This window comes from Mesoplodon bidens (genome assembly GCF_964165515.1).
Source record: "Mesoplodon bidens genome assembly, chromosome: Y".
NCBI classification, from domain to species: Eukaryota; Metazoa; Chordata; class Mammalia; order Artiodactyla; family Ziphiidae; genus Mesoplodon; species Mesoplodon bidens.
Genome location: NC_138180.1, coordinates 39,930,676 through 39,953,122, shown reverse-complemented (window position 1 = coordinate 39,953,122; position 22,447 = coordinate 39,930,676). Strand labels below are relative to the sequence as shown.

At 39.9% G+C, this 22,447-nt stretch overlaps 1 pseudogene across 1 annotated transcript in view; it reads right to left on the bottom strand.

Annotated features, from left to right (window-relative positions):
• Positions 1–654: 654 nt before the first annotated feature.
• The window catches only part of LOC308609663 (ubiquitin-like modifier-activating enzyme 1), a 42,964-nt pseudogene continuing 21,171 nt past the window's right edge, over positions 655–22,447 (bottom strand). The window contains exons 2-20 of the transcript in view: positions 17,224–17,389; positions 12,567–12,664; positions 12,332–12,478; positions 12,033–12,208; positions 11,809–11,913; positions 11,638–11,718; positions 11,152–11,307; positions 8,514–8,680; positions 8,195–8,391; positions 6,490–6,554; positions 6,073–6,268; positions 5,350–5,411; positions 5,045–5,227; positions 3,296–3,382; positions 2,778–2,870; positions 2,473–2,654; positions 2,085–2,186; positions 1,908–1,980; positions 655–791 (exon numbers count right to left, since the gene is read on the bottom strand). The product of the transcript in view is annotated as a ubiquitin-like modifier-activating enzyme 1 (transcript). The remainder of the gene's footprint in view (positions 792–1,907; positions 1,981–2,084; positions 2,187–2,472; positions 2,655–2,777; positions 2,871–3,295; positions 3,383–5,044; positions 5,228–5,349; positions 5,412–6,072; positions 6,269–6,489; positions 6,555–8,194; positions 8,392–8,513; positions 8,681–11,151; positions 11,308–11,637; positions 11,719–11,808; positions 11,914–12,032; positions 12,209–12,331; positions 12,479–12,566; positions 12,665–17,223; positions 17,390–22,447) is intronic.

Here is a 22,447-nt window from a genome sequence, read left to right as displayed (position 1 = left end):
GTTGTGGCTCACGGGCCTAGTTGCTCCACGTGGCATGTGGGATCTTCCCAGACCAGGGCTCGAACCCGTGTTACCTGCATTAGCAGGCGGATTCTCAATGATTGTGCCACCAGAGAAGCCCCCCTTTCTCTTCTTTGCTCGCACAGCTCCTGTGTTTCCGCTATGAATTTGGCCATGCCTCTGCATGTAGCTTGCCTGAGGGTGTCTGTTCTTCGCTCAGACAGGACAGGGTTAAAGGAGCCACTGATTCAGTGGCTCTGCCTCTCTCAGGCCGTGGGGATGGAGGCATATGGATGCAGGTCTGGCCTGTGGTGTCCAAATCTGGCGTGACTTTGCAGCAGCCTGAGGTGCACAATTAATTCTCCTGGGGAAGTTGTCCCTGGATCTCGGGACCCTGACACTGGCGGGCTGCTCTGCTTCCTGTTCACGGAGGCATGAGGAGGGACCTGTGCTTCTACACAGGATTCTAGGTGGTGGCAGCAGCAGCCTTAGCATCTCATGCCCATCTCTGGGGTCACGCTGATAGCCACAACTCGCACCCTTCTCTGGAGCTCCTTTAAGTAGCGCTCTCCTCGCGCACCAGGAATCAAAGAGGGAAGAAAATGTCTCTTGCCTCTCTGGAAGCTCCAGACTTCTTCCCGGACTCCCTCCCGGCTAGCCGTGCTGCACTAACCCCTTCAAGCTGTGCTCACACCGCCAACTCCAGTCCTCTCCTTGCGCTCTGACCCAAGCCCGAGTCTCAGCTCCCAGCTCCTGCATGCCCCGGCCATTGAGCAGACCAGCCTCTTGTGCTGGTGAGTGCCAGTCATCACCGATACTCTGTGTGGGAACCTCTCTGCTTTGCCCTCCGCACCCGTTGCTGTGCTCTCCTATGTGGTTGCAAAGCTACACCCCTCAACCACCAGCAGTCTCCGCCCACAAAGGGGCTCCTAGTGTATGGAAGCCTTTCCTCCTTCACAGCTCCCTCCCACTGGTGCAGGTCCCATCCCTATTCTTTTGTCTCTGTTTTTTCTTTTTTTTTCTTTTGCCCTACACAGGTACGTGGGGGAGTTTCTGGCTTTTTGAGAGGCCTGAGGCCTTCTGCCAGCGTTCAGTAGGTATTCTGTAGGAGTTGCTCCACGTGTAGATGTATTTCTGATGTATCTGTGGGGAGGAAGGTGATCTCCGTGACTTACTCTTCTGCCATCTTCCTGAACTCCCCCTCTATTTCTTTTTAAACAGAGAGGACAAAGGAAAAAATAGCAAACCAATGGTTTACCAGAACAGGTGGATTTAATCTTTTCTCATAAGCTTGGATGTGAGGCAAATTCCATGCTGGTGGGAGGGGCTGAGCCTTTCATACTATCACCTGAACCTACAGAGCTAAAGAAAGGCTGGTCTTTCCCACAGACAACAGGGTACGGGCCTTTGACAAAAGAATGATATGACACACTTGGATTAATAACTCTTTATTAAGAATTCCAACTCCAAACAGTAGAAAGCAGCAGCAACAACAAAAAGTCCTCAGAAGAACTTAAGGCTCAGCATTTGCGACAACTATAAGAGAAATGGAAATAGATTGATTTGACTGAGAATGAGGTAGATGGGTGTAGAGGGAATAGCGAATGGTGTATCGTACATAGGGGACATCCAAATCATTGCCGCTCTAGTTGCAGCACAGCTCAAGAAACAGTGCTTGAATGTGGTGTCCCAGCTTTTGCTTTGATACTCGTTTCACTATTGCTGACATCCTGGGGTGAGGAGAAAGAGAGTCTGTGAAGTAAACAGAGAGGAAAGACTTACAGAGACAAAGTTAAGAGAACAGTGAAGATGAGTTGCATAGCTAGCTGATGTTTCCCACCCCAGGCAGGACCTGTTTCTGTTTGCACACTGACCCAACTCAAGCCTGAGTTGATCTTTGATCTTACTTGCTGTCTTGATAAAGGAGTAGAACATAGATACACCCTGGAACAGCATGATGATCTCTAACTTGTACTCTGTCTGAAGAGGGTGGAAACGAGGAGGGGCAACAGGGTCACTGGGATGGACAGTACCAGTAACCTGGGCAACCACCACCACAGGTGCAGTGAGTGAAAGGGTCTTACCTTAAAATAGTCAAGGAACTGCTTGAGGGGCATCTCTTCACCATTAGGCTGCAGCCACTGTACCTCAAAGCAATCCCACAGTCACCACTGCTGGTTGTAGTATTATGGGACAAAGCACAGAGTAAAGCACCAAGAGTAAAATGGGAGCAAGCCCTAATCATACGCTCCTCTTCATTTCACAAACATGCCAGTTCCATTCCTACTTTGCACAGGTTCAAACAATGAACAAAGGATACACAAAATTAAAAAAGCCTCTCACCAGGTATGATGAAAACTAGAGCCTGTTCTACCGAAATAAGATACACACAACTTCTACGCATGCACACACACACATAGCATCAATCACTGATGGGCAACACCAAAGGTTTCTATAAAAGCAAGCCCTTACCTGGTGATGGTGTGGGTCAAGGGGCTCAGAGAAACGGAAAAAAAAGGAAGGGCCAAGTTGATGAAGCTGTTCTTATAGGACTCAAGCTGTTGGTGTCCCTGAACTACCTTGTACAGCTCCAGACCTGCAAGGCCAACTATAGCTGCTATGGCTGGAATGATCTTCCCTGCAATCAGCTTGATCTGTAATACAGAAGGTGATGAGAAGACGTAGTTGTTAGAGACGTTCAAGGTCTACAGAAGACTTCAAATGTGGCAGAGTTAAACTTGGAAAAGGATGCAAGGTTAGGTATAGACTATTGTAGTCTTATGCCGGTCAGCAGGGGGAATGTTATAGCTCTCTGCCCGGAGACTCAATACAGCCACAATGAAATGCATATGAAAGTTGCTGTCATCATCCTGTTGTGAGTGGAGACAGAGGAAGAACAGGAGAGACAGAGTTAAGGAGAAAAAGTTTTCCTGGATACTGGGAACTGAGGTATATTCACCTCAATTACCTGCCAGACCAGCCAAATACTAGTCCAGACCACAAAAGATACTTGGGTCATCCGATGCAGGAGAAACGGGTCCGTGCACCAGTCGGGGAAGATCCCACATGCCAGGGAGCGGCTGGGCACAGGAGCCATGTTCGCTGAGCCTTCCCATCCGGCGCCTGTGCTCAGTAATGGGAGAGCCCACAAGAGAGAGAAAGCCACGTACCGAAAAACAACAACAACAACAACAACAACAACAACAACATAATTACAGTCAGGCCTGTAATCCCCAAAAAAGCTTAGGGTGGCTCAGCCATTTCTCATACACGGTTGAGGTCCCCATCACAGCACCTTCTCAAAGTTGACGGGGTAGATCTTGAACCCAGGGAGGCTCTCTGGTTGGTCAGCATGGCTTGAGCTCCTGCAGGTGATTATCCACTGCGGAAAGGGAGGAAGTACACGTTAGTCCTTAGATACATGTTAAATCCCTGTTCACGGTCTGAGGTGCCAGCAGGAATCCAGGGTGGGGCAGAGATGTTCAGGCAGATAAAGGATTTGAAAAGGAGAGACATCATGGGAAAGAGAAAAGAAGGGGGAAAGATAGGGCAGAAAACATGTCAGAAAAGAAAAAGGTAGACAGGTGTGTGGGACATGGAGATCTGTAGAGACACTGAGGGCAACAGGTAAAGCCACTAAGAAAGGATATAGACAGCAGCGTTAATCATGACAGATAAGAGGTGAAAGCACAGAAGTTGTTCACTGCTGAATGAGTGGACAGAAAAATGTGATCTATCCATCCAATGAAATATTAAGCCTTAAAATCCATTCCATTAAATATTAAGCCTTCCAAACTGGAAGTCTACTATATTTAAAGATGGTAAATCCTTTGTGTTTCTTACCACAATTAAAAAAAAAAAAAGGGAGTCAATGAGAACATACTTCAAGAGAAAGACATAGAGAGAGATGGGGAGACATGAAGGAAGATACGAGGGAAAACAAGAGACAGAGGGATAAGAGATACAGAAAGGAACATAGGGGGAAAGTGTACAGACAGCAAAGAAGAGAGTAATATGAAATGGGAGAGACGTGAAAAATATCTGAAGAGGGAGACCAAGGAGGATAAATGTGAAGATTATGAGAACGTTCAGAGAATGGGAAAGTTCAAAACACCTGAAAGGGAGACACGTAGGGAGATAAATAAAGAAAATATACAAAGAGAAGCATGAGAGAGTAGTTATTTCGGAAGGGAAATGCGGGGCATACATCAGGAGGGGAGAGATATACAGACGAAGAAATTGAAGGTTATATACAAAGAAGATGAAATGTAGAGGAAAACTTACAGAGCATGAGACAGAATACGGTAGAGGGGGGGAAATTTGAGTTGGGGGGTAGTTAGAGATGGAGAGATGAGGAGGGCTATCTAGAGAGGGAGATGAGGAAAGATATATGGAGGTTAAAAATAGGTTAGGCCTTCCCTGGTGGCCCAGTGGTTGAAAATATGCCTGCCATTGCAGGGGACACGGGTTCGAGCCCTGGTCTGGGAAGATCCCACATGCCACAGAGCAAGTAGGCCCGTGAGCCACAAGAAGTGAAAGCCCTCACACAGAAACGAAGACCCAACACAGCCTAAATAAATAAATAAATCAGTAAATAAATAAATAACAATAGGGTAAACAGGCATACCAAAGAAGGGGGGAGGTGGATGAGGAGATCTATAATGAAATGAATCAAGGAAGAAATCAAGGCAGAGAGCCTACTGGTAAAGATCATATCCATTTGTCCCTGCATATGGACACAAAAAGAAACAGAGAAAGAACAAAACAAAGCAAACATACACACAGAAAAGAGCTGGACAACTGGTGCACCTGAGGGAGAAACAGTGGGAAGAACAAAGTAGTAGGGCATCAGAGAACTTGCCTCAACCAACCAACCTTATTTTAAATTGGAAGAAGCAAGGACCAAAGGACAGTGTGGATTAATCTCAGGCCTGAGATCTCAGAGCAGAGCCAGTGGCAAAACACAAGTACAGGGGAGGCTTGCATAGGTAGGTGATAAGTAGGATGCTAGCTCTAGGCCAACTAGATAAACATCCTCACCAACACACGAAGTGGTCTGCAGCTCCTGGTCAGAAACATGGATCTTGACACCAGACTTCGGGGTGAACTCAAGGACCTGCACAGACTGAATGAGTATGATCACAGAAGCTCGGTCCTGAGAGCCCCTCAGCCCATAGGCCTGGGCAAACAGGTTGGCAGCAGCTATCACCTAGTCCAGGTGCAGGGGCTAAGAGAAGGCAAGGTATGGAGGGGTAAGCATATCAGTACTCACCTAAGGAGCTGCAGCCTCCTTCCCATCCACGTACCCACATTTGACCCGACTGTAGGAGACCTGAGGGAGGAGACTTCATTGCTGACATCAAAGATGAGCGGCTGTGCACAGACCAGAAAGGGGCTCCTGAGCTTGTAAGCTAGGAAAACAGAAAGATGTGGGAGAGTGGGACCTGAGAGGAGAGGTCTTTCTCATAATTGTGACTCCTCATTTTCAAGCCCGGAAGTCCCAAATTAGTATATCGCTGGGCACTCCCTTTGTGCCAGACACAGAGCTATTTATGAAACTTTTATGGATTGCCAGTCATGTAGTAACATATTTAATTTATTAACTTAGTAAATATAAATCAACCCTCATAGAACTCTCATGAAATTAGGTCACCAATATTCCAACTTCCTACATGAGGCTACTAAGGCACAGAGAGAAAATACATGATTAGTCCCAATATCAAATGCAGTTGAGACTTGAAGCCACCTAGGTCCTGTGCTCTTAACACCAAAATTTATCTTCTACAATCTCTATAGCCCTGACAGGGAATCTGGAATGACTCATGTCATATCTAAGGGAAATAGGTACCAAGTATGTTGCTTGAGAGAACAGGGCTGGGCAGGTAGAGGAGAGAGGTTGGGAGGAACAGGTCTTTGACTTCAAAAATCACTCACTTAATCATTTAATGAGATCTCTGGGACTTGGTGGTCTTGCCACAAATGGATGAACTGCAATGAACCATGTCAAAAGCGTGTAACAAACTGCTTCCAGTAAGCCTATTCTGACAAATGGAGACCAGAAGAGTGTAATACCTGGTTCGGAGGAAAGCTGCGCAGCAGCTGTCTGATGTTGTTGGAGCACTGGTTGTGCCAGTGCTAGTAAGCCCACGTCACACAGTCAGCCCATGTATGTGGCCGCTGAAGCACCAGGCTGAGCTGCACAGACTGCAGCACCTCTAGGGTTTGGATGCCTGCCAGGTGCAGTGTTTGCTCCACAAACTTTGAATCCCTATCAAGAATTAGAGAGGACAAAAACACAGAGTTACACAGTGATCCCAGAGGGAGCTTAACAGCATGAAAAGTCAGTGCTGACTCCCAAATGTATAAGGCCCAAGGAATCATTAGATTATTTGAAAAGTAGACCAGGTCCTAAGTGTTACACTGGTTACAGAATGCTTTGACTGACAGGCAGCAGACACGGTGAGCGAGGATTTGGACAGAATTACTCACATTACGTACTGGTTGACGTTTTCTGCTGGTTGCTTGAAGAGACCTTCAAACTCATCCATGGCAGACAGAGCAAATCAACACTATGTGGGTTACGGGAAACAAATAAGTTTCTGTAGGCCTTAGGACCACCATCAGGAAATACAGCAAATAGGAAGAGCATGGCTGTTATGGGAGAACAGAGGAAGAAAACCCTCCCAATGTGTCTCCTCAAACTTGTCAAGCCCTCACCACTTCAATGTAAAAACCTATGATCTTAATCTGGGAAGAGGTTTACACACAAGTGTACATTCATGCAGAATTTATTAAGATGTACACATTACCCTAGGTATGTCATGCATCAATTCAAGAAAAAGTTCACACCAAGAATAAAACATGAACGATCTCTATGCAGGTTCTGGGGACTGGGAAGAAAGTAAGATAGAGGTTTGACCCCTGTGAATTCAGAGGTCGATAAATAGTCACTGGTGAAGTGATCTGGAGCACCTTGATGCTCGAAATCCAGGTTCAAAGGCCAGCTGTGCCACAGTCTTGTGACAATCAGGCATATCTGTACTTGTGTTTCCTAATTTTAAAGACAAACACTGTAACAGTAAAACTACACCTCATGGAGTTAATAAGAAATAAGCAAACATGTACACATTTAAAGCTTAGTTTGAAAGTCACAAGGGCATATTAAGTATACATGTTTTTCAGAATTCCTGTGAGAGTTACTACTGTCATTCCAATTTTACAGATAAGGAATCTGAAGCATGAAGTGGTTAAGTCCAAGGGCACATAGTATATTAGTTTTAAAATCCTTTTTATTGGCCTTTCTGCATACTGGGTAGAGAGAAACACAATAATAGAACCATAACCTAGGACAGGATTTATATGTATAGAAATGAACACACACACACAAACACATCTCTTTCTCCGTCTCTCTGTATCTACACACACACACACACACACACACACACACACACACCAACATGGGATTCATGGAAAGGGAGAAAGACACATACTGAACTGACTCCACAAGTATAAACTCTTCCCTTCTGGAAGGAAAAGTGACAGACTGAACTGTTACTGCTCATTTTCTTCCTGTTCCCATACTTCCTAAACATAGCCTCAAAGACTGGGTTAAGAATCATTTTGATAAAAGGATGGTTATTTGTGGTTTGAAAGGGGACTGTAATCAGGGCCAAGTTCTGAGGACCAGTTAATGGGGTGCTTTTACTTTGTCAATGTACATGAGAGTTATGCTCTTTTGTATGTATGTGTACTATATAAACACAACTATGCTGACAAACTATTAAACATATTTTGGGAAACAATTAGAAAATTATTCCTAAATATGGACTTAATATTAGAGATATCTAAATAACTAGCAGAGATGATATTAAGTTAATTTTGTTCAATGACAAAATAGTATCCTGTACACAAAGAAACATATCCTCACCGTTTAGATATACACTTCTCACATAAAGTATTTCACATGGTATAAATAATACTTCCCTGTATGTTTGCAAAATAAAAATTTCAAGTTAAAAAAAATCATTATGAAAAGCGTTAGGCTCCTAGGTTTAAAGTGAGTGAAGGAGAGTTAAAGAGAGGGCAGATATTACATACACTGAGGCTTCATCATCGGAATAACAAGAGTTTGGCAACTGAGACACTGTCCCAGTACATATCTGTTCCACCTCTTTCTCCCTGCAAGGCTGATCACCTGCAAAGTGTGCTCGATGACATTCGGGAAGTTCTTCAGTGTGCACCTGGGGATGGACTTGTCAGGAGGGTCCTGGCTGGAGCTGTATGACTCTGTCAGGAAGGGGATAAGCCCTTACACAGTACCCTTGTTACCCAGTGTGCCTGACTCCAGAAGAGGCTTTCGGTACAACACACAGCAGCAGTCCATATACGTGCCTGTGAGAAAGTTGCAGCAGGTGAGGGTGGGGAAAATAACATCAGGATAGGACACGGTGACACACACTCCCTAAAACACACACATTACTCTCGCCTCGTCCTCACCCATCCCCAAAACTCACGGGCATCCACATTGTCCGAGGCATTGTCCACACCATCCAGGTTTTGGAGGAATTTATCAATCATACACATGCTCTGTGTGAGGGCCCACACAGTTCTGATGGCTCATCACACGGATGTGTGCGTTTATCTGGTTCACAGCTGCAGCATCTGTATCAGACTTCAATTTCTGGGTAGTGATGGAGAAACAGAACTGTCATTCACATAATCACCCAACAAAACTTTACAGAGCTGTTCTGAAAACTGATTTAAGTAATGATGCACAAGACCTAGGCTCTGAGGTCAGGAGGCTCTGTGGTCTATGACAAATGCCACACAGCTTGGGCTGGGACAAATGAGGAATGGCGTGAATAAAAAAGGAAAACAGTGATACAATAGGAGACAATGGGTTGAGTATCTGTTCTTTTGTCTACCGAACATCCACTGTTTTTCGTTACTAGCACCCCGAGTTGGAATGCATTCACGCAAAGAAAACCAAGGTCCTCTGAACTTACAAAAACAAAAAGGATCCTCTGAAAGTCCAAGTCAGATCACATTCCTCTCCGCAAAGCCCTCTATTGATTCCCACTTTCACTAAGGGTGAAATGAGCTGGTCCCTATTCCTTTGACAACCTTCTCTCTTACCATGATCTATCTCTGTCTCTACTCCTTAAACATAGCAGTCATATTCCAAACTCAGGGTTTTGCTCACACTGTTAACTTCACCTGGCATACTCTTCCCTGAGATTTCTTCCTGTTCTCGTATACCATCTTTAATTATCTGCGGTTATACCACCTTTCCAATGTGGATTTCCTTTACCACACTGCAAACCACCCTCTCATGGCACTTCCAGTTCTATATCTTGATTTTCATTCTTGCCCCTACACAGTATGTTTCACTTTGTTATGTTCTAACCACATACAGTGCTATTGTATTTATTATTTGCTCTAGCAGTTGTCCAAAATGAAGTTAAAACAAAGTTTGTGGTTTCTTTTTTATCTGATGCACAGCTATCAGGATTTCCTACGTTTGATATTTAATCTGAGAACATTTTAAAATATTATTACTCCATTTAAAATTGGAGGGGCTTCCCTGGTGGCACAGTGGTTTAGAATCTCCCTGCTAATGCAGAGGAAATGGTTTTGAGCCCTGGTCTTGGAAGATCCCACATGCAACGGAGCAACTAGGCCAGAGCCACAACTACTGAGCCTGCGTGTCTGGAGCCTGTGCTCCACAAAAAGAGAGGCTGCACTAGTGAGAGGCCCGCACACTGCGATGAAGCATGGTCCCCGCTTACCACAACTAGAGAAAGACCTCACACAGAAAGGAAGCCCCAACACAGCCAAAAATAAATAAATTAATTAATTAATAAATATGGAATAATTCCATTATATAGTACAAACACTATGAAAGAAACTCCAATACAAAGCGTTAATGACAGGAGTCAATCTGTATTTACAGTTTTACAAATTTTACTTATATAATGTCTTAGAAGATAGCTAAATTTTCATTATTTACTGACTTTAATGTATTACATGTTTTGCTTGAAAGATGTCAGGGATATCCAGCCTCACAGAAAAAAAAATCAAAAACATTTTCAGATGACTGTTGATATTTAATATATATATATATATATATATATATATATATATATATATATATATATATATATATATCAAAACTTGACAAGCAATATTTCTTTAATGTTTAGTTGAAAGGTGAAATACTGATCCACATCAATACCCACTGTCTTTCTCTGTATTTTTAATGGCTCTTTAGTTAATGCACAGTTCTGTATCATCATGAATTGGTCTGGTCATTTGGAAAATACTGTGTTTTGGGGTAATGGACAGCCTCCTAGAACAGAGTGGAAAATTACCCTTTCACCTGATAAAATGAGGATAAAAAGGACATAATGTCTTAGTATTCTTAAAAGAGTTGTGATCTTTTGGACTTGAGGAAAGTGTGCTGCCAACCTCCACTGCATTAGAGAATCTCTCATTTACTATGTCTTCTCACTAGACAAAAGCAGAAACCTTTCATTTGCTATCTTATACATTCTACCTACTTAAGTAGTACCTAATATTTGCATGATAAAATGAAAGGAAAGATAAACACTGGCCAGGCAAAATAACACTGAACTTTACAGAGACGCCCCAGATAGATCCCTCTATAATCTAGCTTCCAGAGTTCCACATTAGCCGTAACCAAAAACCAAAGAAAAAAAAAATGGCTGGGGACAGGTTTAAACTCACAAAGAAAGATGTAATAAGTTTTCAATAAATATCTCCTGGAAGAAAGAGTGAGTGGTAGAGAAAAGAAATAAGGTAAGAACTGAAGGAAAGAGACAAACAAAAAGTCCTAAGGTGGGCTTCCCTGGTGGCGCAGTGGTTGAGAGTCCACCGGCCGTTTCGGGGACATGGGTTCGTGCCCTTGTCCAGGAAGATCCCACATTCCATGGAGCGTCTGTGCCCATGATCTATGGCCGCTGGGCCTGTAGGTCCAGAGCCTGCGCTCCACAATGGCAGAGGCCACAACAGTGTGAGGCCCGCGTACCAAAAAAAAAAAAAAGTCCAAAGGCAATAAGGCAGATAACCAGAAAAAGACAGGAGAAAAGTGAAAAACAAAGCTGAACCACATACCATATCCATTCCACTCACCTTGATATCACAAGATTGGAACAGAAACTGTCGATTCAGATTGGATTTTACTATGGTGTCCATGTCTGTAATGGTGATTGCCACACCCTCCCCACAGCCTAGCCCAGTCATGGCAAAGGTCTTAAGTAGCTCACAGCCAACGGCCCCTGCACCCACCTGGGAGGTGGCCAAGAAGGGAGACACAAGATGGTTAGGGTCACTGGGTAACAAAACCACTCCTCACTCCTCACTACCCCTGCAGATGGCAAGAGAGGGTAAGAGGATCTATGACTGCATATTTAAGTCACAGTGCCATAAAAATCCATGGTCCTCTAAGGAAAGAGGCACAAGACCAGGATATAAAGGACCTGGTGTGAAGAAAATGGAAGAGGGATGAGATGAGGGTACAAGCCAACACCATCCCTTGTACACCACGAGGAGACTCCAGAAGAGGTGGCCAGAGCCTAGGGGACCTAAAGGTAGCTTTTGACCACAAGGTTCTCTCACCAAGAAGTATCTCTGCTTACCCAGCTTCTCTTGCAGGTCAGAGCCAAATACAGCCACCTGCCCATCATAATGGTTCTGGCACTGAGTCATGTGAAGGGAAGAGAGGGTTAGGGAAAAGCCACGTTAAAAAGATCCACAATAATGTCTTCTCCATGGGCCCAAATCACATACTGGAAGGCACGTGTCCTCTGTAAAGGCCTCTTTTTCCACAGGGAGACACTCAATGGCATCAAAGTACAGCTACTGTATAACAGGCATAAACTTTCCAGAGCAGCCCTGAGGAGTCGGTTAGAAAGAGAATGTGATCACTGGTTAATCAGAGCTGGAAAGCAAGCAGCAGGGCCGGAAAGGAACCTGGCCCAGGCCCAGCACTGTCCGTCTCCACTCACGCTGACCTTCATAAACTCCTGGGCAGCCACGCAACCAGTGAAGGAGTTGATGGGTGCCAGATCCCCAGGGGCCATATAAGCCGGCTTCTGGATGAGTTCTTCATCCAGACTGTTTTGCTACACTGCTGGCAGAGCTTGAGAATTCAAGCCTGTGCTAGGGTCACCAGTTCTGTTGCGTCCTCCTGGAAGGAGTAAAAGAACAATCACACCACTGTGGGGAGAGGGAGAGGGAGAAACACTAAATAGATGAAAAGGCATAGAGCAGCTTTGGTTCAAGGACCTGGTTGGCTTGCCCACCCATCTACCTCATTGTGGGGCCGAGAGAGCTGGCCATGCTGGGCACGGAACTGGTGCAGGACCTGGAAGCCAATTTGTAGCTGAGGAGGGCGATAATACTTGACAAAATTTGTTATCACAAAGTCCGGCTCTGCCTGTGAAGTAGGCAAGGTTTTCTGTGAAGAGCAAGATATCAGAACCAAAAAAGTAAAAAAACGTGGAGATGCCTGGAAGCCTACAACACACCCTCCTGCTCATACTCACAAAGCTTATCCTCTTAGTTACTTTGACTTGACTGACAATGCCTCCACAGATGTAGTCAGAGAAATTGGAGGTATCACAGATACTAAAGGTGTAGGGACCTGGGGGATGAAAAGAATGAAGGGTTATCTGTCAATTCATTCCCTCCCAAGATCAACAGCACTATCAAAACAGGAATATGAAAACCTCCCACCTTCTTCCTCACCTAACACCCTCCCCCATACAGTGGGAGTTTGGAGTTAACAGATATAAGCTATTATATATAGAATGGGTAAACAACAGGGTCCTACTGTAGAGCACACAGAAATCTATTCAGTATCCTGAGATAAACCATCATGGAATAGAATATGAAAAAGAATGTATATATAGATAACTGAGTTACTTTGCTGTAAAGCAAAAAGTAACTAATTTTTAAATCAACTATACTTCAATTAAGAAATAAAAATAATGTATCGTACATCATAAAACAAAATCAAAAACAAAAACACAATGCTGATTTCTTCAGACAACACAGGTATTCTATGTCTAAATGCCACTCTAGAGAAAAAGAAGTAAGGCCTGAAAGGATCAGATGGCAACTACATAAGTTCTCTAGAGCAGACTCAAAAATATTAAAGGAACACAAAACGCAACTCCAAAACGCTAACATTCACAATTACCTTCCATCTATCAACACTTACCAGAAACTTACCAGCAACATCTGTGGCTTTAGTTTTCATTAAATTTGTAAATTTTTTGTCCATTATTTTTTCAAAAACTCTTTTGGCCCACCCCTTTCTTGGGAATTTCTTTGACATGTGAAATATATTTATAATAGATGTTTTAATGTTCTTAACCTGTGATTTTACATAACAGATGTGATTAACAAATTAACACACAAGAAAAAATTAGGAAGTTTAACAAAGTAGAAGAAACTATGCAAAATACAAAAGGTGTGTGTGGGGGAAAGTCAAACAAGTCAAGTGCCTTAGTACTCATGTAATTGGAGTTCTGGAAAGAGATAATGGTATGGCAGTGAGCTCCGAAAGTAATATTTTCAAAAAACATGTGGGCAGAAATTTTCCCAATTTGATAAAACTATAAACCCATATTTAATAAATATTTAATAAACTGCAAAAGAGACATGGAGAAAACTATACAAATGTATATAATGTATTTTATATATATATATATATATATATATATATATATATATATATATATATATATATATATATATTCCTCTGTGCTCTGTTTTTGCCGAATCCCATGTTTTGGTATGTTGTGTTTACATTTTCATTCACTTCAGAGTATTTTCTAATATCTCTTGGACACTGTTTGACTCTTTTATTACTTAGGAATGCGTTGTTTAATTTCCACATATTTACAAGTTTTCACAAGTTCCTCCTATTACTGATGCCCATTATTCTTTCCTTTGTGGTCAGAGAAAAATTTGGTGTGATTTAAATTATTGACACTTGTTTTATGGCATAACTTGAAGTCTATCCTGGAGAACATTCCTAGTTCAAGTGAAAGGAAATTGTATTCTTCTGTTCTTGGGAGGAATGTTGTGTACATGTCTGTTAAGTGCACTCGGTTTAAATCATAGTTTTGTTTAGGTCTTCTCTTCCCTTGGTGATCATATATTTTGTCATTCATTTGGATATGCTGTTGAACCTATTTATCTCTCTCTCAAATTTTGTAAGTTTTTGATTCAGGTATCTGGAACTTTTTTGTTAGGTGAGCATTTGTTTATAATTCTTGTGTATTTCAACAGATTTACCCTTTTATCAATAATATATTATTAATCTAATATAATAATATAGTAATATATACTGTCCTTTGTCTCATTATTTTTTTATGTAAAATCTTTTTTGTCTGTTGTTAGTATAGTCACTATAACTCTCTTTCGATTTTTCTTGGCATGAGACTTATCTTTGCAACATTTTACTTAAAATCTATTTGTTTCACACTAAGATTTGTCTCTTTAACAACATATACGTGGTCATGTTTTTAAAAAATCCATACTTACAATCTGCTTTTTAATTGGACATCTTCTAGTGTACCACTTTTATGGTTTTTTGTTATTTCTTTTACTATATACATTTTAGAGCCATTTTATTAGTGGTTGCTCTGGAGTTAGGTTGTTATAAAGTAAACTGACAGTTTCTAACAACCTAGTTCACATTAATACCAACTTAATTTCAAAATATGAATTTTTTCTTTTATCTAGTTTATCCTTTTTCTTGTGTTGTTCTTATCATAAATTACATCTTTATACACTTTATACATCAGCACCAATTAATTTTTTTCCTGTGGAGTAATGTTTTAAATCAGGTAAGAGAAAAAAATAACTGCATTAGTTTACTATTGTTACTGAAACACATTTTCAGGAATTCAATTGTTTAAAACTTTACAAATTATTCTCTTAAAATACTACATGTTACAAGTCCCAAATCCATTTTACTGGGCTAAAGTCAATATGTTGGCAGGATTGGGTCCATCTGGAGGCTCTGCTGCGAGAATGTGTTTCCTTGCCCTTTTTTTTTGCTTAGTGGTTGCCAGTATTCCTAGGCTAGTAACCCCTTCTACTACCTTCAAATACATCAGTTCATTATCTACTTCTGTCATCACATTAACTTGTCCTCTGTCACCGACATATCCTTCATTCCTCTTATAAGAAATATTTTGATTAGATCCACCCAAGGTAACCCAAGAAAATTTCCCATCTGAAGACTCTAATATAATCATATATGCAAAGTTTTCTGCATAAAATAACATACATGTCCTGGGTATTAAAATGTGGGCATATTGGGGGACTATTATTCAGACTACAATCATACAAAAAATCGTTTAAATTATCCTCTGTATTTACCTTTATAATTACTTTTACTGATGTTCTTTCTTTCTCTGGATTTGAGTTATCATCAAAGTGTCTTTCATTTTAGTTTGGACTCTCTCCTAGAATTATCTCATCTTGTAGGGCAGATAGTTAGCAATAAATCCTCTCCGTTTTGTGCTTATCTGGAATTGTCCTAATCCTGTCCTCAGTTTCAAAAGATGGTCTTGCTGCATATAAAATTCTTGGTTGACAGGTTTTTTTTTTTCTATTAGCACTATGAATGTATCGAAGTGTTTTCTGCCCTGCATGTTGTCTGATGAGTAGTCTTTTTTTTTTTTTTTTGGTTTAATTGAGAATCTCTTACATGCCATGGGTTGCTTCACAGTGCTTTCACAATTCTCTCTTGGTTTTTGGCTTTCAGTAGTTTATGATATGTGTTGCTATGGATCTCTGTGAGTTTAACCTGCTTTGAGTTTGTTTAGCTGGGCGAATCTGTATAATGATGTTTTGCATCAAATTTGGGATGTTTCTTGGCATTAATTCTTACAACATTCTTTCTGCCCCCATAATTATTTTGACAACTCCCCATGTCAAAGTACATTCGAACTGGGTGACGTCCAAATTATGTCAAATATAGCCAGTCTTGCAAACGCAGAATTCCAAGGAACATCTCAGTCACGTCAGATAATGATAAATCTTTGGAGATTAGGTTCTGAAAGAATTCTCACTTTGTTCTTCTCCTTCTGGTGGCTACTCGGATGCAAAAGGAATGCATACTCTTTCAATATGTACTATTATTAAGCTGGAAAAAAGGAGGATGGGATTGTGACCATTTAAAGTCTCTAGAGCTTGCTGATCTTACCAAGATTCAGTCATTTTTCAACACGTAAATACTTCCCTAGTTCCTGTGAAATTTTGTCAATTTCCAGAGTTCTGAAAAAGTTGAGTCTGACAACTTTGTAGGTTTGTAATGTAAAGAATTTTTGGAGGGCCTTACACTATCATCTTCTGACATAACTCATTAGCTGTCCTTTCTGAGGAAGAAACAATGATCCTTTCGTGTTCCAGCCCGCAGTTGGCACAAGAGAAGTGTTGGACCCTTCCAGTAATTCTTTCCATGATTATCAGCTGTGTGACCTGAAGACAGGGACCTCACTTCTCTGGGCCATCTATAAAATGAGGATAATGATTGTACCTTTCCCCATTGGTAGAGTTTAAATGACTAAATATGAATAAAGGGCTTAAAAAAGAGTGTGACACACAGTACATACTACCTAATTAACATTAGTAGCTGGAATACTATTAAATTACCTGGTGTATTATGACACCTGATAAAGACTTACATTCACCACACTGTAAAGATCATGTAAGTATTTGCTGTTCTTCTTATCATCACCTTCATACCACCAATGGATGCTGAAAAGAAATTGCCTGTGATCACACAGCTGGGAGAGAACAATGCTGGATTTTTCATTTAGAAACTTTGCAGGTAACTGACATACTGGACCAGAAGGCTTTCCCTTCCTCATATACAGAAGTATGTACTTCTTCGCTAGACACAAGTCTCACAACTCTATAACCCGTTAGGGAAAATTATACATAGTTTATGTACATGAATGAGCAAAGGCCATACTCTTCATGATAGATGTACAACTGTCCTAAATAGAGCCTCTCTAAATTGGGACTATACTCTCCCTCATGAATAACCAATGCATGTAATTTTGCATGATAATATTTGTGTCCCAGCAGCACAACTGTTCTTTCTCCATTCCTGACAAGAAGGACGCCATATGTTCATGAATGGTAGTAAAACTATAGAAAATGAAGTCCTAATGGTACCCTGTTTCTCTCCAGATCCTGGTTGACTATCTCCAGTATCCTTTCTTAGCCTGATTTGAAGACTATCTTTACGAGAAAAGTGATCTCCGATGAATCGAATCTTATTGACACAGATCTCCAAATGCTTGAAGGACCCTATAATGGAACTTGGGTCACAAAAGTCATTCTGGCAAGAACCCAACACTTGTACTAGGACCCTTACTTAAACAATATTCCTCAAATCCTGCCTTGATTAGAAATCTCCAATTTTACCCAAATCCACCTCCCTTTGGAGAACATTGCAAATACCATGTGCTATCGAAACATGGCCACCAATGACCATCCACCAAATATTCCTAAGCCCTGGCGCAAAATGATATGCCCCCAAAGAGACATCCAAATCCCTCCCCTCAGTCCCTAAACACCACCTCTATAGGTCCCCTCCAGAATAGACATCCCCTAAATGGCACCATGGGCCATAGATGCAAAGACATACCTCAGGGTATACCTGAAGTTTAGATCCTTTCTACAAATTACATGTAGGCTTTTAGACAACTTGAACTCCCCTTGAATCATGAAACACTCTTATTTACCATTGCAACACAAATAATAGGAATAAACATACCCGGGGAGAGAAAAGAGTTGTATGCAGAACACTATAAGATGCTGATGAAAGAAATGAAAGATGATACAGACGGAGAGATATGCCATGTCCTTGGGTTGGAAGAATCAACATTGTAAAAATGACTATATTACCCAAATCAATCTACAGATTCAATGTAATGCCTATCAAACTAGCAATCGCATTTTCCAGGGAATCAGAAGAAAATATTGCACAATGTGTATGGAAATAAAAATACACCGAATAACGAAAGCAAACTTGAGAAAGAAAAACGGAGCTGGATGAATCAGGCTCCTGCACTTCAGACTATACTACAAAGTTACAATCCTCAACACAGTATGGTACTGACAGAAAAACAGAAATATACATCAATGTAACAGTATAGAAAGCCCAGAGATAAACCCACTCACATATAGTCATCTTATTTTTGACAAAGCAGGCAAGCATATACAATGGAGATAAGACATCCTCTTCAACAAGTGGTGCTTGGAAAACTGGACGGATACATGTCCAAGAATGAAATTAAAACACTCACTAACACCATACACAAAAATAAACACAAATGGATTAAAGTCCTAAATGTAAAGTCAGACATGACCAAACAATTAGAGGAAAACTTAGGCAGAACACTCTATGACATAAATCACAGCAACATTCTTTTTGACCCACCTCCTAGAGAAATGGAAGTAAAAACAAAAATAAACAAATGGGACCTAGTGAAATTTAAAAGCTTTTGCACAGCAAAGGAAACCATAAAAAAGACCAAAAGACAACCCTGAGAATAGGAGAACATATTTGCAAATGAAGCAACTGAAAATGATTAATCTCCAAATTTTACCAACAGATCATGCAGCTCCAAACCAAAAACACAAACAAGAATCCAAAAATGAGCAGAAGATCTAACTATACAGTTCTCCAAGGATGATATACAGATTGCCATAAAACACATGAAAGGTTGCCCAATATCATGAATCATTAAAGAAATGTAAATCAAATCTACAATGAGGTATCACCTCACATTAGTCAGAATGACCATCAACAAAAACGGTACAAACAATAAATTCTGTAGAGGGTGTGAAGAAAAGGGAAACTTCTGGCACTGTTGTTTGGAATGTAAATTGTTACAGTCACTACGGAGAAAAGTATGGAGGTCATAAGAAACTACTACTAGAAATAGCATATGACCCAGCAATCCCACTACTGTGCTTATACCCTGAGAAAACCATAATTCAAAAGGAGTCATGGAACACAAAGTTCATTACAGGTCTATTTACAATAGCCAGGACATGGAAGCAACTTAAGTGTCCATGGACAGAAGAATGGATAAAGAATGTGTGGCATATATATATAAAATGGAATATTACTCAGACATAAATAGAAATGAATTTGAGCTCTTTGTGGTTAGTTGGATGGACTTAGAGTCTGCCATATTTCGTGAAGTAAATCAGAAAGAAAAAAGAACAACTGTTTGCTAAGATTTATGTACGAAATCAGAAAAAAAACAGGTTCTGATGAACGTAGGGGCAGGAGAGGAATAAAGATGCCGATGTAGAGAATCGACTTGATAACACTTGCAGGGGCAAGGATAAGCTGGCACGAAGTGAGATAGTCATATAGACGTATATACACTACCAAATGTAAAATGGATAGCTAGTGGAAAGCAGCTGCATAACACAGGGAGATAAGTTCAGTGCTTTGTGACGACCTAGCCATGTGAGATAGGGATGGTGTGAGGAAAATGCAATAGGGAGTGGGTAAGGTAATATATGTATATCTATAGCTGATTCACTTTGTTATACAGCAGAACCTAATGCAATATTCTAAAGCAATTATACTCCGATATAGGTGTTAAAAAAAAGGAATATGCTGTCTATAAGAGCCATTTTAACTTTAAGGACACACATAAGCTAAAGGTGTGGGAATACAAACTGATAGTGCAAACACTTTCCAAACAAGAACAGGACTGGCTCTCCCAATCTCATGTAATACAGACTTTCAGTCACAGTAGTTCAGAAGTGATAAATAAGGTCAGTATAAAATAATAACGGATCAATTTATCAAGAGGTTATAATAATTGTAAATATATAGGTACTGAATGTTGCATGATTAAACAAATATTTAAATCAACCATTAAGAGATCTGATAAGAGAAAACAACAGTAAAAATAATAATACTAAGGAACTATATTATCCCACTTTCTACCTTAGAAAATTAATAAAGACACCGAAGGTACATAATAAACTTATAGAGAACTTCCATTCATCAGAACCAGAATCCACATGCTTCTTAAGTGCTGATGGAACATTCCCCCTGATAGTCAATGCCTTGGTACATAAAGCAAGCCTTAACAAATTTAAGAAGATCAAAACCACATTGAGCATCCTGTTTTATCATAACGTTATGAAGCTAGAAATCAGTAACAAGAGAAAAAGTGAAAAATTCCTAATATGTAAAATTATACAGCACACACTGGAAAAATCTATGGGTCAAGGAAGAAGTCAAAAGGGAAATCTGAAACTACCTTCACATAAACAAAAATGACAACATACCAAAACTTTGGGGATGTAGCATAATCAATCTAAGGAGTGAATTTTTAGCATTCATAACTTCTTTAATTAAGAGAAAAGAATGATCTTAAATAAACGACTTATCCTTATACATGAAGGCCTAGGAAAAAGGAACAAATTAATTTCCAAGAATAAAAGGAAGAAATATGAAAGTTTCAAATGGAAATGAATAAAACAATAATCATATAATTATTTAAAAACTGAATCCAAGAGCTGGTATTTGTAAAGCATAATAAAATTGACAAAGCTTTAGCTAGACTAATGAAGAGAAAAAAGAACTTAATAAAGAAAACTTTAATTGAAAGAGGAGAAATTGTGATTGACACCATAGCATAAAAATCATAATAAAGAAAGCTAAAAAACAGGGTCACACAAATGCATTAATCTCCACTAACTCCAATGTACCATGTTGCAAGACCATCATGAAGAAGACAAAAAAAAAAAAAAAGTATGTCTTGATCATACAAATGATGAATTAGAAAATTGATTCAGTATTCAAAATTCTCCAAACAAAGAGAAGTCGAGGATCAGATCGTTTCATGGGTGAATTCTACTGAACATTTAATGAAGATTTATTGCCAGGCCTTCCCAACCCTACCAAATAAATAAAAAAAGAGGAAACATTACCAAACTCATTTTATAAAACCAGCATTTATCTGATTAACAAAGCCAGATAAAGATATAACAAGGGAATCACAAAACAAAACAAACAAAAAAACGCAGAACTTACAGGCCAATATACTTGTACATATTGATCGAAAAATTCTCAAGAAAATTCTAGCAAACCAAATTCAATAGCACACTAAAAGGATCAACATGATAAGGTGGGATACCTCCTGGGGATGTAAGGGTAGTTAACATTTTTAAATCAATGCTTTTAATTAACAACATGAATAACATGCGGAAGAAATGTTTGAAAGTATTTTTTAGGCTTTCTTGAATAAAGCTCTTAAGTAACTGTGTAGTGAAGAAACATTTTAAATGTAATAAAGGTCATATATTAACAAGCCCACAGCTAACATCATATTCATGGTGAAAAGCTGAAAACTTTTCCTCTCAGACAGGAACAAATAAAAAATGCCCACTATCACCACTCTTATTCAACATAATATTAGAATACATAGCCAGAAGCATTAGGCAAGAAAAAGAAAAGAAAGGGATCAAAAGTGGAAAGGAAGAAGTAAAAATGCCTCTGTTGGAAGATAAAATATGATGTATGAAGGAAATCCTAAAGTCTCCACCAAAAACCGCATGAAATTGTTAGAACTAATAAACAAATTCAGTAATGTTGTTGGCTGTGAAACAAAAATACCAAATTAGTTGCATGTGTATACACTAACAAGAAAATAGCTGACAGAAAAATAAAGAAAACACTTCCATTAACGGCAGTACCAAAAACAATAAAATGTTAGGACTACATTTAAGCAAGGAGACAAAAACATCTGTACACCTAAAAATATGACATTTACAAAAACTGAAGAAGATACAAGTGAATAGAAACTTATCCCATGTTTCTGAATTGAAAGAATGAATACTGTTCAAATGTTCACGCTACCTAAAGCCATCTATAGTTTCAATTGAAACCCAATAAATTTTCAATGGCAATTTTCCTAGAAATAGAATAACAATCCTAAAAATTGTACAAAACAACAAAGGACCCTGAAAATAGCCAAAACAATTTTCAGCAAGATAAACAAAGCTGGTTGCAACTCACTTTCTGGTTTCAAACTATTATACAAAGTTATGGTAATCAAAATAGTGTGAAGTTAGCATAAAAAAGACAATAGACCAATAGAATAGGACTGACAGCCCAGAAATAAACTCAGCCATGTCCAGTCAAGTAACATTTGACAAGGACGACAAGAATAAACAATGGAGTAAAAATAGACTTTACACTGAGTGGTGTTGGAAAAACGGGATATCCACACGGAAAACAATAAAATTGAACATGCATCTTAGACGATTCAAAAATTAACACAACATGAACAGAAATCACAACATGCCTAGAATTAAACAGAAAAAAAAATCTCCAAGGCATTTGTCTCAGCAATGATTC